General features: G+C 47.2%; 1 non-coding gene across 1 annotated transcript; it reads right to left on the bottom strand.

Moving 5' to 3' along the window:
- Positions 1 to 11,946: 11,946 nt before the first annotated feature.
- Positions 11,947 to 12,050, bottom strand: LOC112129734 (U6 spliceosomal RNA). Its single transcript, XR_002912093.1, has one exon. It is a non-coding gene; the product is annotated as a U6 spliceosomal RNA (small nuclear RNA).
- Between the last annotated feature and the right edge of the window lie 4,312 nt (positions 12,051 to 16,362).

The following is a 16,362-nucleotide window of genomic DNA, read 5'->3' as shown; positions in this document are numbered from 1 at the left end:
ACTGCACTCCAGCCTGAGAGAAAGAGCGAAACTCTGTCTCAAAAAAAAAAAAAAAAAAAAAAAAAAAAAAGAGAGAAAGAAAATAAAAGAAAAAAAAATGGATGAGTTCAACAGGTTGGCTATAGCAGAAGACAGGATAAAATGTACTAGAATATAGGTCAATCTCTCTTTTGGGAAGAAACAAGGTAATTGGAGAAAAATATTCCTAAACATCTCCCCACCCCACACACACCCTCATCTTCCCTCTGCCCTATAATTTACGTGATTTTTTTTTTTTAGGAATAGTTGCAACAGCTATTGTTATGCTTATGTTGAAATAATTTTAGGTTTATAAAAGAGTTGTAAAGATAGTAGACAGAGTGCCTGTAACACTTTACCCAGTTTCTCCTAGGCGATAAATTTTTAAAAATAAGTATTGTATTCTTCTCTTTTTTTTTTTTTTTTTGAGATGGAGTTTTGCTCTTGTTGCCCAGGCTGGAGTGCAATGGCATGATCTTGGCTCACTGCAACCTCCACCTCCCTGGTTCAAGCAATTCTCCTGCCTCAGCCTCTCTACTAGCTGGGATTACAGGCACCCGCCACCACGCCCAGCTAATTTTTTGTATTTTTAGTAGAGATGCGGTTTCACTACGTTGGCCAGGCTGGTCTCAAACTCCTGACCTCAGGTGATCCACCCATCTCAGCCTCCCAAAGTGCTCGGATTACAAGCATGAGCCACCATGCCCAGCTCAAGTATTGTATTCTTGGGCAAGTCAAATGATTCTGGGTTTTTATTTTCTCATATGTGAAAATTTTTATTTCTCATATGTGATCTAATTTTAAAATTGGATTATATTCTGTAAGATCCCTTCCAACTCTAACATTCTATGAATCTAAAACTTGGATATGTTCTAGTGGTCCCCAAAAGATGATGATTAATAGCTTTTGTGGCTGGGCGCGGTGGCTCACGCCTGCAATCCCAGCACTTTGGGAGGCCGAGGCGGGCGGATCACGAGGTCAGGAGATCGAGACGAGGTCAGGAGATCGAGACTGTCCTGGCTAACACGATGAAACCCCGTCTCCACTAAAAAATACAAAAAAAAATTAGCCGGGCGTGGTGTGGGCGCCTGTAGTCCCAGCTACTTGGGAGGCTGAGGCAGGAGAATGGCATGAACCTGGGAGGCGGAGCTTGCAGTGGACCAAAACCGCACCACTGCACTCACTGCACTCTAGCCTGGGCGACAGAGTGAGACTCCATCTCAAAAAAAGAAAAAAATAGCTTTTGTGTATTGAGCTATTACTATGTGTCCATCACTACATATATTAACTGTCACTTAATACTCACAAAGCTGGAATTGTGAGGTGGGTTATATTATGATGTCCATTTTACAGATGGAGAAACTGTGCTGCACAGAAGTCATGTGACTTGCTGAAAGTTCTATAGCTTTCTTTTTTTTTTGAGATGGAGTCTTGCTCTGTCGCCCAGGCTGGAGTGCAGTGGCACGATCTCGGCTCACTGCAACCTCCGCCTCCTGGGTTCAAGCAATTGTCCTGCCTCAGCCTCCCAAGTAGCTGGGATTACAGGCACCTGCCACCACACCCAGCTAATTTTTGTATTTTTGGTAGAGACAGGGTTTCACCATCTTGGCCAGGTTGGTCTCGAACTTCTGACCTCATGATCCACCTGCCTCAGCCTCCCAAAGTGCTGGGATTACTGGCATGAGCCACCGCACCAGGCCAGTTCTACAGCTTTCTATACTGTAGACAAGGAAGTGGATTAACTCTGTCGCTCAATTTTAATGAGTATCTGGGGAAGGTAAGGAAAGAGATTAAACAAAGGAAAGAAGAGGAGGCACTGGGGTAGTCACAGTGTGGGAGGAGGGGCCCTTATTTTAGAGTAGCAGCTTTATTTAAAGCTCCAAATCTGCCACATCTTAGCTTTGTGACTTCAGGCAATTCACTTAAATTCTCTAAACTTCAGTTTCTACATTGCCCAAATGGAAAAAATCCTATAATAATAGTTAGCACACATAGTGTCTACTATGTGCCTGGCATTGTTCTAAGCCTCTTATTCATTCATTGCACAAATATTTATTGCAAACCTCCCTGTGTCGGGCAGTGTCCTAAAAAACAAAGATCCCTCTTTATTATAGCTTTTGCTCTAATTTGGGGAGACAGACAATAAACAAATTAAAAAAATATTAACCTTATAAAAACTGTACTATTGGCCAGGCATGGTGGCTCACGCCTGTAATCCCAGCACTTTGGGAGGCCAAGGCGGGTGGATCACGGGGTCAGGAGTTTGAGACCAGCCTGGCCAACATGGTGAAACCCTGTCTCTACTAAAAATATAAAATTAGCCAGGCGTGGTGGTGGGCGCGGGTAACCCCAGCTACTTGGGAGGCTAAGGCAGGAGAATTGCTTGAACCCAGGAGACAGAGTTTGCAGTGAGCCGACCCGGTGCCACTGCATTCCAGCCTGGGAAACAGAGTGAGACTCTGTCTCAAAAAACAAAACAAAACAAACAAAAACTGTACTATTAGTATCTACATTTTATGTATTTACTTATTTATTTTTTTGAGACGGAGTCTCCCTCTGTCACCCAGGCTGGAGTGTAGTGGCTCACTGCAACCTCTGCCTCCTGGGTTCAGGCGATTCTCTTGCCTCAGCCTCCCAAGTAGCTGGGATTACAGGCGCACACCACCATGCCCAGCTAATTTTTTGCATTAGAGACGAGGTCTCGCCATGTTAGCCAGGCTGGTCTTGAACCCCTGACTTCAGCTGATCTGCCTGCCTTGGCCTCCCAAATTGTTGGGATTACAGACATGGGCCACCGTGCCCAGCCAGTACCTCCATTTTGAAAATGAGAAAACTGGGCCAGGCACAGTGGCTCATGCCTGTAATCCCAGCACTTTGGGAAGCCGAGGCAGGTAGATCACGAGGTCAGGAGTTTGAGACCAGCCTGGCAAAGACAGTGAAACTCCGTCTCTATCAAAAATACAAAAATTAGGCAGGCGCAGTGGCGGGCGCCTGTAATCCCAGCTACTTGGGAGGCTGAGGCAGCAGGATGGCTTGAGGTCAAAAGTTCAAGACCAGTCTGGACAATGTAGTGAGACTCCATCTCTACAAAAATAATTACTGGCCAGGCAGGTGGCTCATGCCTGTAATCCCAACAGTTTGGGAGGCTGAGGCAGGTGGATCACAAGGTCAAGAGATCGAGACCATCCTGTCCAATATGGTGAAACCCCTGTCTCTGCTAAAAATACAAAAAAATTAGCTGGGTGTGGTGGTGTGCACCTGTAGTCCTAGCTACTTGGGAGGCTGAGGCAGGAGAATCGCTTAAACCCAGGAGGCAGAGGTTTTCAGTGAGCGGAGATCGCCTCACTGCACTCCAGCCTGGTGAAAGAGCAAGATTCTGTCTCAAAAAAAAAAAAAAAACAACTACTATTATTAGGCCTGCGCAGTGGCTCACGCCTGTAATCCCAGCACTGGGAGGCTGAGGCGGGCGGATCACAAGGTCAGGAGGTCAAGATCATCCTGGCTAACACAGTGAAACCCCATCTGTACTAAAAATACAAAAAATTAGCCGGCCAGTGGTGGTGGGCGCCTGTAGTCCCAGCTACCCAGGAGGCTGAGGCAGGAGAATGGCGTGAACCTGGGAGGCGGAACTTGCAGTGAGCAGAGATCGCGCCGCTGCACTCCAGCCTGGGGAACAAAGTGAGACTCTGTCTCAAAAAAAAAAAAAAAACTATTATTAATGTATTTTAAAAAAACAGGCTAGCCAGGCGTGGTGGCTCATGCCTGTAATCCCAGCACTTTGGGAAGCCAAGGCGGGCGGATCAGGAGGTCAGGAGATTGAGACCATTCTGGCTAACACAGTGAAACCCCGTGTCTACTAAAAATACAAAAAAAAAAAAAAAAATAGCCAGGCGTGGTGGCGGGCACCTGTAGTCCCAGCTACTCGGGAGGCTGAGGCAGGAAAATGGCGTGAACCCGGGGGGCGGAACTTGCAGTGAACCAAGATCGCGCCACTGCACTGCAGCCTGGGAGACAGCGAGACTCTGTCTCAAAACAAAACAAAACAAAACAAAACAAAACAAAAAAACAGGCCAAGGGATTTTGCTCAAAGTCCCACAGCCAGTAGGCAACAAAATCAGATTCAAAGTCAGGCAGGTTCGGCTCCAGAAGCGACACACTGGACCTCCAGGCTATTCTGCCTTCCAGTAACTCCCTCACAAAGTTCTCATGAGCATCAAATGAGAGAAAGTGTATCAAAGCACTTTGTAAGCCACAAAGCACTATGCACAAATTAGAGCTGATAATGTCGCCGGAGAGGACCTGCTGAGACGGTGACTGTGAGGAAAGCCACCCTCAGTCTCCCAGCCTCACCACCGAGCCCGGCGTCCTTCTTTGCTGCCCCTCAGCTCTGAGGTTACCCAGGATGCTCCTGATGTGAGTTTTGGGGGCTGGGAGAAGTGCAAAATAATGCATTCAGCTCCTTTCCTGGTGGCTCAGATGCCTCTCAGAGACAGCCTGGAATGCTAACTCGCTCTTCAGACGTATTTTTATTTTGGGCTCATCATCTGGTAGGGAAGAGAAGCCCTGTAGGCAGAGTGGTGACTAAGGCTGGTGATTCACACGTCCTGCCGGCCTCCTGTGTGCAGCAGCATCCCTCAGCGGGGAGACTGCAGAACGTGTCCCTGCCCGCCTGCGGTGGGGACGAGGGCTGAGAGCTGGGGAAAGCTAGGACTTCCCTTCAGACAGAGCAGATGGTTGCCGCTTAATGAAGGCGTGCTATGGTCACACACAGCAACCCCCCCACACACACATACACACGCGCACATGCAAGAAACAGGCTCCTGCCTCGAAAAGGGCCTTGTCAAGCCCTTAGAAGAGGGCACTTGATAGTTATTTGTTGACTGAATCAGTGGATAGATGGAAGGGTAATTAGCAGCTCATATTTGCACAGCACTTTCCAGTTTACAAAGTATTATCACATAAATGAGCTTATGTAATCCTTCCAACAGAATGGTGAGGTGAGTGTCACCACTATCCCAATTATATAGATGACAAAACTGAGGCTCAGAGAACTGAGGTCAATTGTTCACAGCAGATCCAGGCATTTACTGAATGAATGAATGAGGTGGTGAGCCAGGATCTGAAATCACATTGTCTTCTCCAAATTCCATATTCTCTACCATGGCTGCTGCTGCTGTCTTTATGAAGAGTTAAACAGAGTCTCCTCTCAGGAACTGATGTTGGAGGTAGTTGTAAGCACAAGACTGTACAGAAATCACTCCCAGAGCCCCAACATCACCTTCTTTCCATGGACGGAGTGACCTGTTCTCCTCCAAGCCTGCCAAGCCTTTCCTCTCACAACCATCCCAGCCCACTTGTAACATATCTCCTTACAAGCCCATGCCCCTTATACTGTGAGCCCCAGGAGGAGCACTGGGCCTTATTCATCTGTGTCCCCAATGTCTGGCATCACCCAGGTACTGAATGAATGAATGAGGTATGTGGCAGATTATCTTTTCCTATGTTTTCCAAAACAAGGAAACAGCAATGGCTTGACCCCCAAGATTCTGCCCAGTGGCTTGGTATCAAGGGAATGTACTAGGCCAGTTTTGAAAATCCATAATCTCTCCCTCTGTCATTGCCTCTCTCTCTCTCAGAAGGCTTGCCAACGCTCAGGAGGAGGCTAAATATCAACAGGGTTATCCCAGCCCTCAGAGAGCAAAAGGGGGCAAGCACATCTCAGCTGCTCTGCCCCAGGCAGCCCCAAAGAGGAGCTAAATTTTCTTTCTCCCTCTAAAAGGGCCCACATAGCAATGCTTCCGCCCACATCTTGGCTCTCCCACACCCCGCTTTTCTGCCTCCCTGCAGACAGCCCGCTCTGCCACACTCCCACCCAGCCCTCTGCTATCAGAGCTTTGAACACCCAAAAAGGAAAAACGATTTGTGCTGAACGCGAAGACAGAGCCAGCGAGGAAGGGAAGGGCTGCTTGCTGCCAGCTGACGTTCTGCAGACTGAGCTGCCTGTGTCTGTGCCAAGGGTGTGGCCACCGGCGAATTCTGAGAGAGATGGGGGAAGGGGAGAGAGAAAAATGTACTGATTTCCACAGCACATCTTGAGTTCTATCTTAAACTGTACTGAATTGGCGGTCCCATGAGACAGAATGAGATCAAAGACCCATAGATGATAGAGAACTACCAGCCATACATTCACTCAACAAACATTTACTGGGCACACTACATGCCAGGCAAAACATGCAGCACAAGGAATGCAGATGTGAAAGACAGCATACCTGTCCTGGAATATCTCACATTTGAGTGGGAGAGACAGACAAGGAAACAGGCAACTGTAATACAGTGTAATCAGTACTAAGGAAGAGATAAGCACTGGACACAGTGAGAGGCCAGAGGAGGGAGAGCTCACTCAGACTCAGGAGCAGAGAGGCAGTCAGAGAGTCTGCCTGGAGGAGATGACATCCAACACACTGAATCGTGAGGAATGAGGAGGAATTAGATTGGTATAAATGGGAGGAAAGACATTCCTAGGCAGCAGGAGTAGCTTTTGCAAAGGCATGGGGATGAAAGCGCATAGGCCAGCAAGTACTGGGATTTGGTGCAGCAGAGTGAGGGGTTAAGGCTCTTGTCAGAGAAGCTAAGGATTTTGGATGTTATTTTAAAAACAGCTAGAGTATCATCAAAAGGCTTGGAGGGTGTGTGACTGATCAGATTTGCATTTTGGAAAAATGAATCTGGCAACTAAGTGAAGAATGGATTCCCAGAATATGAGATGGGGGAGAAAGGGAACAAAAGGAAGCTAGGGAAGTAACCCAGTGAGAAATGGTGAGGACCTGAATTTAGGGCAGCTCCCATGGGAAGGAAAAGGAAAACACAGATCTGCGAGGCATTTAGGAAGTAGAATTACTGGACATGGTGACCAGCATGGGGGGCACAGGCAGGGAAAAGGAGCTGATGCCCGTGTTCTGACTTGGGTGTTGAGTGGGTCAGGTGAGAGTGCCATGAGTAGAGATGGGGAATCTGGGCAGAGGAGAAGGTTTAGTGGGAAAACAGATGAGTCCTGTGTGGAGTACCTTGAGTTGGAGGCACCTGCAGACATCTAGAGGGAGAGAGTCAGCAGCAGGGTAAAAGAAAGGTGTGGGGCAAGAGGAGAGCTGGACTAGAGAGTCAAAGTAACTTCTGTGGTTAAAAGCACGGGTGTGGAGGAGATCGCCTAAGAAAAACGTGCACATCAAGAGTGTGTGAACTCCATCTTCCTGTCCCCAGCCATGATGGGCTGAGATAATACAAGTGAAAGTGCTTAGCCTGATATATGGGTCAGAATGGATGCTCAATAAATTTTACTTGAGTGAGTAGTAGGTCAAGAATCATGAATAGGCTGGGTGTGTTGACTCATGCCTGTAGTACCAGCACCTTGGGTCACCAAGGCAGTAGGATCACTTGAGCTCAGGAGCTCAAGACCAGCCTGAGCAACATAGTAAGACCTCATCTCTACTAAAAAATTCTTTTATTTGTTTATTTATTTATTTAGAGACAGAGTCTCTCTCTGTCACCCAGGCTGGAGTGCAGTGGCGCGATCTCTGCTCACTGCAAGCTCCGCCTCCCGGGTTCACGTCATTCTCCTGCCTCAGCCTCCCCAGCAGCTGGGACTACAGGCACATGCCGCCACACCCAGCTAATTTTTGTATTTTTAGTAGAGACGGGGTTTCACTGTGTCAGCCAGGATGGTCTCAATCTCCCGACCTTGTGATCTGCCCACCTCGGCCTCCCAAAGTTCTGGGATTACAGGCATGAGCCACCGCGCCTGGCCAAAAAAAAAAAATTCTTTTAAATAGCTGGGCATGGTGACGTACACCTGTAGTCCCAGTTGCTCAGGAGGCTGAGGTGAGAGGATCACTTGAGCCTGGGAGATCAAGGCTGCAGTGAGCTATAATCACACCACTGCACTCCAGCACAGGCGACATAACGAGACCCTGTCTCAAAAATAAAATTTTTAAAAATCACAAATAATCATTTAGCCTAATGTTTTGCTTCCAAACATAATTGGGAAGTCTTTCTAATGTGTGTCTTGAATCCTTCTTTCATAATTCCTGCCTTTCCAGTCCTCAAGTCTTGATTGCCTTGCTCACTATTTGCACCAGTGGCTTACTCTCTGTCCCTGCCTCCTACACTCTCCACTGTCAGATATTTTCAAGCTGTTTTATTTTCAGACAGTCTTCGTCATTGCCATCAGCTGCCTATTTGAGGTATTCTCATCAAATATTGTATTTGTGTAGCTAAACCATAACTTTCTGTACAGGAAAGCAATGGCACAAATAATCCAAAAATGACACATTTAAGTGACTTCTAATTGGCTTGGGAAGTTGTTTTGGTCCTTGCATCTGAATGTACATACATTAGATATTCGAAAAATCGAATTCAGGGAAAATGGCCATAGTAGCGGGGAAATGATGCAAGAAGAACTTGCCTAGAAACTTCCCAATTGTTTCATGCCACTCTCTTCAACAAGGTACCAAGCCTTCCATGCATCCGTCATTTTCTCTACCCATCCATTCCATCTATCCATTCTCCAACCCATCCATTCATCTATCCACCCATCTCTTCATCCACCCATCCTCCAAATCCATCCAACTGTCCACCTATCCATCCATCCATCTATCTAAAAATATTTTTGAGTGCCTACTCTATGCCAGACACTGCACTAGGTGCTGAGGGATATGAAAACAAATGGGACCTAGAACCAAGAAACTTCCAGTCTGAATGGAAAGACCCAAGATTAAAAATAACTCTACCTGATAAGTACTCTAAAAGAAGAATTAGAAGACAGAACACAACTCTTTCTGGAAGAACCAAGGAAGGCTTCATAAAAGGGGGTCTTGAAGGAGAAGAGAGATTTGGCGATGGACAGTTTAACTTCTCGCAGAGATACGGGGCAGAGAAGCAATATTCACCACCCCAATGCAGGTCACTCTTGGGCATGATAATCTATCTATGGGACTTCAAACTACCACATCTCTTATGGGCTCAGTATCTTCATCAATAGATCAAAGGGATTGTATCACTAGTTTTCAAACCATGCTCTGTTGAACCTAGGGCAACCAACTGTCCTGGTTTGCCCAGGTTCCAGATATTTCTCAGGATGCAGGATTTTCAGAGCTAGAACTAGACAAATTGAGCCAGCTGGGACTGGTATACTGCATTGGCCACTCAGAAGAAATATAAATAAATAAAGCCAGACAAACTAGGATGAGTTGGTCAATCTAACTGAACCTTATAGCTGTCATAGGGAGGCCACCAAGGCAAGGGGTAGGAGAGGCTAGATTTAGGGAGGAGGCCAGTCCAATGGGGCTCAGAGCCCCCAGTTCCACTTTAACTGGATCAGTTGTGTCGTGTTTTACACATTGAGCTTCTAGGTTAGATGTTTGTTTGTTTGTTTTGAGATGGAATCTCACTCTGTTGCCCAGGCTGGAGTGCAGTTGTGCAATCTCAGCTCACTGCAACCTCCACCTCCCAGGTTCAAGTGATACTCCTGCCTCAGCCTCCCAAGTAGCTGAGATCACACCTGGCTAACTTTTTTGTATTTTTGGTAGAGATGGAGTTTCACCATGTTGGCCACACTGGTCTCCCATTCCTGGCCTCAAGTGATCTGCCAACCTTGGCCTCCCAAAGTGCTGGCATTATAGGTGTGAGCCATCGCACCTGGCCCCTGTTACTTTTTTTTTTTTTTTTTTGAGACGGGATTTCGCTCTTGTTGCCCAGGCTGGAGTGCAGTGGCATGATCTTGGCTCACTGTAACTTCCGCCTCCCGGGCTCAAGTGATTCTCCTGCCTCAGCCTACGGAGTAGCTGGGATTACAGGCATGCACCATCACGCCCAGCTAATTTTGTATTTTTAGTAGAGACGGGGTTTCTCCATGTTGGTCATGCTGGTCTCGAACTCCTAACCTCAGGTGATCCACCCACCTCGGCCTCCCAAAGTGCTGGGATTACAGGCGTGAGCCACAGCCCCTGGTCCTGTTACTTTTTTAAAGAATTTGAAAGCCATTGGACTAAATGTTCCCTAGTGGTTTTGTTTGTTTGTTTGTTTTTTTGAGACAGAGTCTCGCTCTGTCGCCCAGGCTGGAGTGCAGTGGGGTGATCTTGGCTCACTGCAACCTCCGTCTCCCGGGTTCAAGTGATTCTTCTGATTAAAATAGTATGTCAGGCCAGGCGCAGTGGCTCAAGCCTATAATCCCAGCATTTTGGGAGGCCAAGGTGGGTAGATCACCTGTCAGGAGTTCGAGACCAGCTTGGCAAACATGGCAGAACCTTGTCTCTCCTAAAACTACAAAAAGTAGCCTGGAGTGGAGATGCATGCCTGTACTCTCAGCTACTCGGGAGGCTGAGACAGAGGAATTGCTTGAACCCGGGAGGCAGAGGTTGCAGTGAACTGAGATGGTGCCACCGCACTCCAGCCTGGGTGACAGAGCGAGACTCCATCTCAGAAAAAAAAAAGTATGTCAGGGGCTGGGCATGATGGCTCATGCCTCTAATCCCAGCGTTTTGGGAGGCCAAGACAGGAGGATCACTTGAGGCCAGAAGTTCAAGACCAGCCTGGGTGATATAGCAAGATCCCATCTCTACAAAAAACATAAAAATTAGCCAGGCGTGGTGGTACATGCTTGTAGTCCTAGCTACTCAAGAGGCTGAGGTGGGAGGATGACTTGAGCCCAAGAGGTTGAGGCTGCAGTGAGCTATGATCACACCCCAGCACACCAGCCTGGGTGACAGACCAAGACCCTGTCTCTAAAAACAAAAAAATCATATGTCAGTGGAGAGCTGATTGCCTTATTTCTCTCTCTCTTTTCCATCATTCTGATTTCTATTTTTTTCCTTTATCTGGTAAGAGGGAGAAAGGACTATAAGATAGAAATAAACATTTTAGCTCAAAAGTCTTCCTTTCTATAGAATTTTCAGAAGCTCTAAAATAAATAAGAAAGTACTAAACATGAAACGTGGTCAAGTTTTAAAATCCATAGCATCCAGACCAACCTGCAGGAAGGCAGCCTTCATTTTATACCTTTCTCACTCTCCACTTGTTCTAAAATTATATCACTGACTGTAAATGGGGGTACAATTTTTTTTTTAGACGGAGTCTCGCTCTGTTGCCTGGGCTGGAGTGCAGTGGCGTGATCTCTGCGCACTGCAAGCTCTGCCTCCCGGGTTCACACCATTCTCCTGCCTCAGCCTCCCAAGTAGCTGGGACTACAGGCGCCCGCCACCATGCCCGGCTAATTTTTTGTATTTTTAGTAGAGATGGCGTTTCACCATGTTAGCCAAGATGGTCTCAATCTCCTAACCTTGTGATCCACCCACCTCGGCCTCCCAAAGTGCTGGGATTACAGGCGTGAGCCACCGTTCCCCGGCCAAGCTGGGGGACAATTAACTAGCCTCAAGAACCTCCTCTTGCTTCAGGAAGGGGCAGAGTGCTGAGAGCCGACCAGGGGAAGGAGTTGGAAACAACATCCCAGCTCCCCTTCCCACCCTAGATCCCTTTGGCGGCTCTAATTGAGGCCTGTCACAGGGAGAGAAGGCAGCTGCAAATTGCATTCATCAACAAATTACAGCCAATTAGAGCTCCAGTCCCAGCCTACTGGGGGTGACATGAGGCCAGTCAAAATCCCTCCTGATTCAGCGATGCCAAAGGTTTTGGGCTGCCAGGGTCACTTTCTGTAATCCAGACCCGGAACTTTATCCTGGGCATGCACCCTGCCTTCTGACAATCCCTCAGGGAAGATGGGGGCTTCCCCCAACCCTCAAGAAGTCTCCAGGGTGCTTCTCTCAGCCATCACTGAAGTTCACCTAGTGATCTAGGCCCAATCTCTGCTGCTACGCTACTTTTTTGTTAAGTTATAGACATGTTGGTTTTATTCAAAAGAATAAAATGTTTGACAAACTGAAAAATATGGAATGCTTCATCAATTTGCGTATCATTCTTATGCAGGGGCCATACTAATCCTCTCTATATCATTCCAATTTTAGTATATGTGTTGCTGAAGCCAGTATGTGCTACTGCTGTGCTTTAAGCTGAGTTTTCTCCAGATTTGGTCCTTGGGGGAACAGATTTGCTGGCACTTCAAGGGCCTGCTGAGAACTCTTTGCTTACTGGCTTTGGGCCAGCTTAACTCTGCCATCCTTCTGCCCATCCTGACAACATTGGGCCAAAGCTAGGGTGAGGTCAACATGAAACCTGTGGAGGTGGAATGGAAGTGTCACCTCCCAGAAGGGCAGGTATGTGGCCACCCATACCCGTCCACAGCTGCTTCTTCACTCCCCTCCCTGGAGCCAGCAGCTCTGGTTTCAACAGTGCGAGGGTGTGTGTGTGTGTTTGTGTGTGTGTTTGCATGCATGTGCATGTGCATTTATGAGACACACCACAAGACATCTACATGCTAGGGACAGAAAGATGGGGAGGGCATGATGCTGGATTTTCTCTGTTTGATCTCGAGTGCAAAAGAGCAGCCAAACGCCCTCAAAGAATGTTCTTTTTCTCCCTCTCTTGCTTTTCTCCCCAGGACTCTGGCACTTCTACAAATAGGACTGTGCCAGAAGAAAAGGAAGTTTCAGCAGTTAGTCCATCCACACCCCCCATCCCCTGAAACAATAATCTCTTCCTCTCTCCCAGCCCCTGTATGAATTGGGGAGGGGGTAGGGAAAGGAGGTGTCTTTTCTGTTCTGAAGTTTCTAAGGAAGCCAGTATAGACGCACCCTTCCCCTTCCAGGGAATGTGTCCTAGGATGTTTAAGTAGGAGTCAAGCCTTGAGAATGAATTTCTCTTGAACTGTCCTTTCTCCACCACAGGAGGTGGGATGGGTACACCCAATAAAGGAGAAAGAGCAAGAGAAGGGGTTAGGGTCAGATGTCCCCAAGGATATCAAAGTTTTCTGCCTAAGGGAACAGTGGGGCTCAGATGACCCATAGGCAAGGAAAGAGGTCAAGGAATGACTCAGTAGCTGCAGCCTCCTGGAGGCTCTTGAAGAAACTCAAGGTTTCAACCTGATAAACCTTCTCAAAACAGACAAGGCAGGATCAGAGGTAGGAATCCTGGGCAACATAGTGAGACCCTGTCTCTACAAAAAATAATTATCGGGCATGGTGGTGTGCACCTGTGGTCCCAGCTGCTAGAGAGTCTGAGGTGGGAGGATCGCTTGAGCCCAAGAGTTCCAGCTGCAGTGAGCCGTGACCATGCCACTGCACTCCAGCCTGGGCAACACAGTGAGACGCTGTCAAAAAAAACAAAAAAAAAAAAAAGAAAGAAAGAAAAAAGAAGAAGAAAAAGAAACAGAAAGAGAAACAAGGTGGGACAAGGGCAGATAAGGGTTGAGGCCAGGCCGAGAGTGAGAGTAGAAAGAGGACTGGGTTGCCAAGTGTGGATAACAATCAGGGCTGTGCTTGCCCGGGTCAGCTCACTCCTCTTCTCAGGCTACTCCCTGAGTGGATGCCTTGGTGCTCCACCTAGATTCCCAGTGCTGACTGTGAGTTTTGACTGCCAATGGCTCTCCATCTCTGGACTTGCCCTTGGCCTAGAGGGCAGCCAATTAGCTGACTGACAGGGACATAAAAAACCAGCCTCCCTGACTCAGGTGGGATCCTTTCTGTCATACAGTTGTCCACCCAGAGCTTCCCACAGGATCAAGCTAAAACCAGACTCAGCTGTGAAGCACATCCTTGCTTCCCCACTCTCTGCCCCACCCTGCTTCCTTTCCTCCCTTCTCCTGAGAGTTTGCCCCACAATAAACCATGTACCACCCAAATCCCCACCTTAGTCTGCACATCAAGAGAACCAGATCTAAGACACTTCTTTGGGTACAAATTGCACCTTAGCTCCAGTGTCTAGGATGCTGTGTCAGCCCCTAGTCAGCCTTCAGTGCACAATAAAGATTTTTAAAATTTTTTTCGGCTGGGAGTGGTAGCTCACACCTGTAATCCCAGCACTTTGGGAGGCCGAGGTGGGTGGATAATATGAGGTCAGTAGCTCAAGACCAGCCTGGCCAACATGGTGAAACCCCGTCTCTACTAAAAATACAAAAATTAGCTGGGCCTGGTGGCATGAGCCTGTAATCCCAGCTGCTCAGGAGGCTGAGGCAGGACAATCACTTGAACAAAGGAGGCAGAGGTTGTAGTGAGCCCGGATCGCGCCACTACACTCCAGCCTAGGTGACAGAGCAAGACTCCGTCTTGAAAAAAAAAAAATTCTAGTCTCTCACTATGAAACTACAGTAAATAATGCTAAATACTATTCATATTATATGTGGTTAATTGAAAGAAGGAGTGATTGGTTGAATTAATGCTCTGGATGGGAGATAAGTAGGTGGGGGAATTTATTGTAGGACCACCCCCCCATATACACACACACGTTAACCAGATGCCCATGGCTCATCCCAGTACATCCTGTCTACATATAGGCCACCTGCTTATATCTATGAAAGTCAGGGGCAGATAATCCAGTTTGTGGATTATCCAGACCCCCAGCTGGCATGTTCCTCCTCAATATTGCCTCCCTGAACCCTCCCTCTGCTCCAGCACTTTCCCGGGGGTAGAGGGTGGGCAGAGACAGGCAGCAGGGGAGGGCAGGATGATGAAACCTCAGTCTGTCAACACTGTTGCTGCTGCCTCAGCAGTCTGATGAAAGATTAGAAACTATTGGGTAAAATCACGTTAGGAATTTTCTGTGGATTCCAGGTATCTGGGCTCATCACCAAGTAGACAATTAAGAGTTGTTTGTGTGGTGAAAACACCTTGAACAAGCCCAGGAAAATCACCTGCTAAGTAACTAAGTTTGGATCACTGAGAATCACAGTATGATAAGATACTGTCTTAAAATGATTTAAGATATGCAAAGTCCTCTCCTATTCCGAAAGCTTTCCAGGAAAAGAAGTATGTAGATCTTTCAGGTTTTTCAGTCCTTCCTATCAAGAAGGCCTTGCTATAATTTACCTTCCTTCCATACTGTTGCAGTTCTGGTCTGTTTCTCTTTTTTTTTTTTCTGAGACAGGGTCTCACTCTCACTGAAGCTGGAGTGCAGTTGCAGTGGTTTGAACACAACGACTGCAGCCTCTACCTCCTGGGCTCAAGCAATCCTCCCTCCTTAGCCTCCTGAGTAGCTGGGACCACAGGAGCCACCATGCACGGCTAATTTTTCTTTTTGTAAAGACAGGATCTTCTTTAGTCGCCCAGGCTGGTCTTGAACTCTGAGTTCAAGCAATCCTCCCGTCTCAGCCTCCAAAAGTGCTGGGATCAGAGACATGAACCACTGCGCCTGGCCCTGTTTCTCTTCTGATTTCAGACAAAAAGGAAAATAAGTGTTTCATTCTTTTACTCATAATGCTCCTTCGCCCCAAATATGTGGATGCACTATCCATAGAAACAGAATGTGAAGCCGGGTGCGGTGGCTCACGCCTGTAGTCCCAGCACTTTGGGAGGCCAAGGTGGGTGGATTCCGAGGTCAGGAGTTCAAGGCCAGCCTGGCCAACATAGTGAAACCCCATCTCTACTAAAAATACAAAAATTAGCTGGGCATGGTGGCAGGCGCCTGTGATCCCAGCTGCTTGGGAGGCTGAGGCAGGAGAATCACTTGAGCCTGGGAGGCAGAGGTTGCTGTGAGCCAAGATCACGCCACTGCACTCCAGCCTGGGCGACAGAGCAAGACTCTATCTCAAAAAAAAAGAAAAGAAAAGAAAAGAAAAGAAACAGAATGTGAAGAATGTGAGCCACATATGTAATTTTAATATTTCTGATAGTCACATTTTTAATGTTAAAAAGAAACAACTGAATCTAATTTTAATCATTTTATTTAACTCATTATATAAAAAGTATCATTTCAACATATGTACAATCAATATAAAAACTATTAATAAGAAATTTTACATTCTTTTTTCATATGAAGGCTCTGAGTCTGTTGTGTATTTTACACGTACAGCATATCTCAGTTCAGACCAGCCACACTCCCCATGTTCAATCACCATGTGTGGCTCATGGCTGCCATATTGGACACCACAGGTCTAGAGCTTGGGAGTCCCTTCCTTGACACCTGCCCTACAACCTACGCTTCTGGAGTAGGAGGTAGAGAATGTGAATCTAGATACAGCCTATCCTCAGGTGACAGTGGGAGGAGTTGAAGGACAGGAGTGGTGGACAGAGTCTGGGAGTGTCTCAGGCCAGGTAATTACAGGGAAAGGAGGAACAAAACTGTGTCTATTAAACCTCAGACTCAGGCCTTTCCTCCTGAGCAGTAGGTGGAGCCAAAAAAGTGCTCCGAAGCCTACAATGCTCCAGGTCTCTCATTAATCAGAATACTTAATTCTGGCTCCAAGTT

This window comes from Pongo abelii, chromosome 19, assembly GCF_028885655.2.
Source record: "Pongo abelii isolate AG06213 chromosome 19, NHGRI_mPonAbe1-v2.0_pri, whole genome shotgun sequence".
In the NCBI taxonomy this organism is placed as follows: Eukaryota; Metazoa; Chordata; class Mammalia; order Primates; family Hominidae; genus Pongo; species Pongo abelii.
The sequence above is the reverse complement of the archived record's forward strand: the minus strand, read 5'-3'. Positions and strand labels throughout refer to the sequence as shown.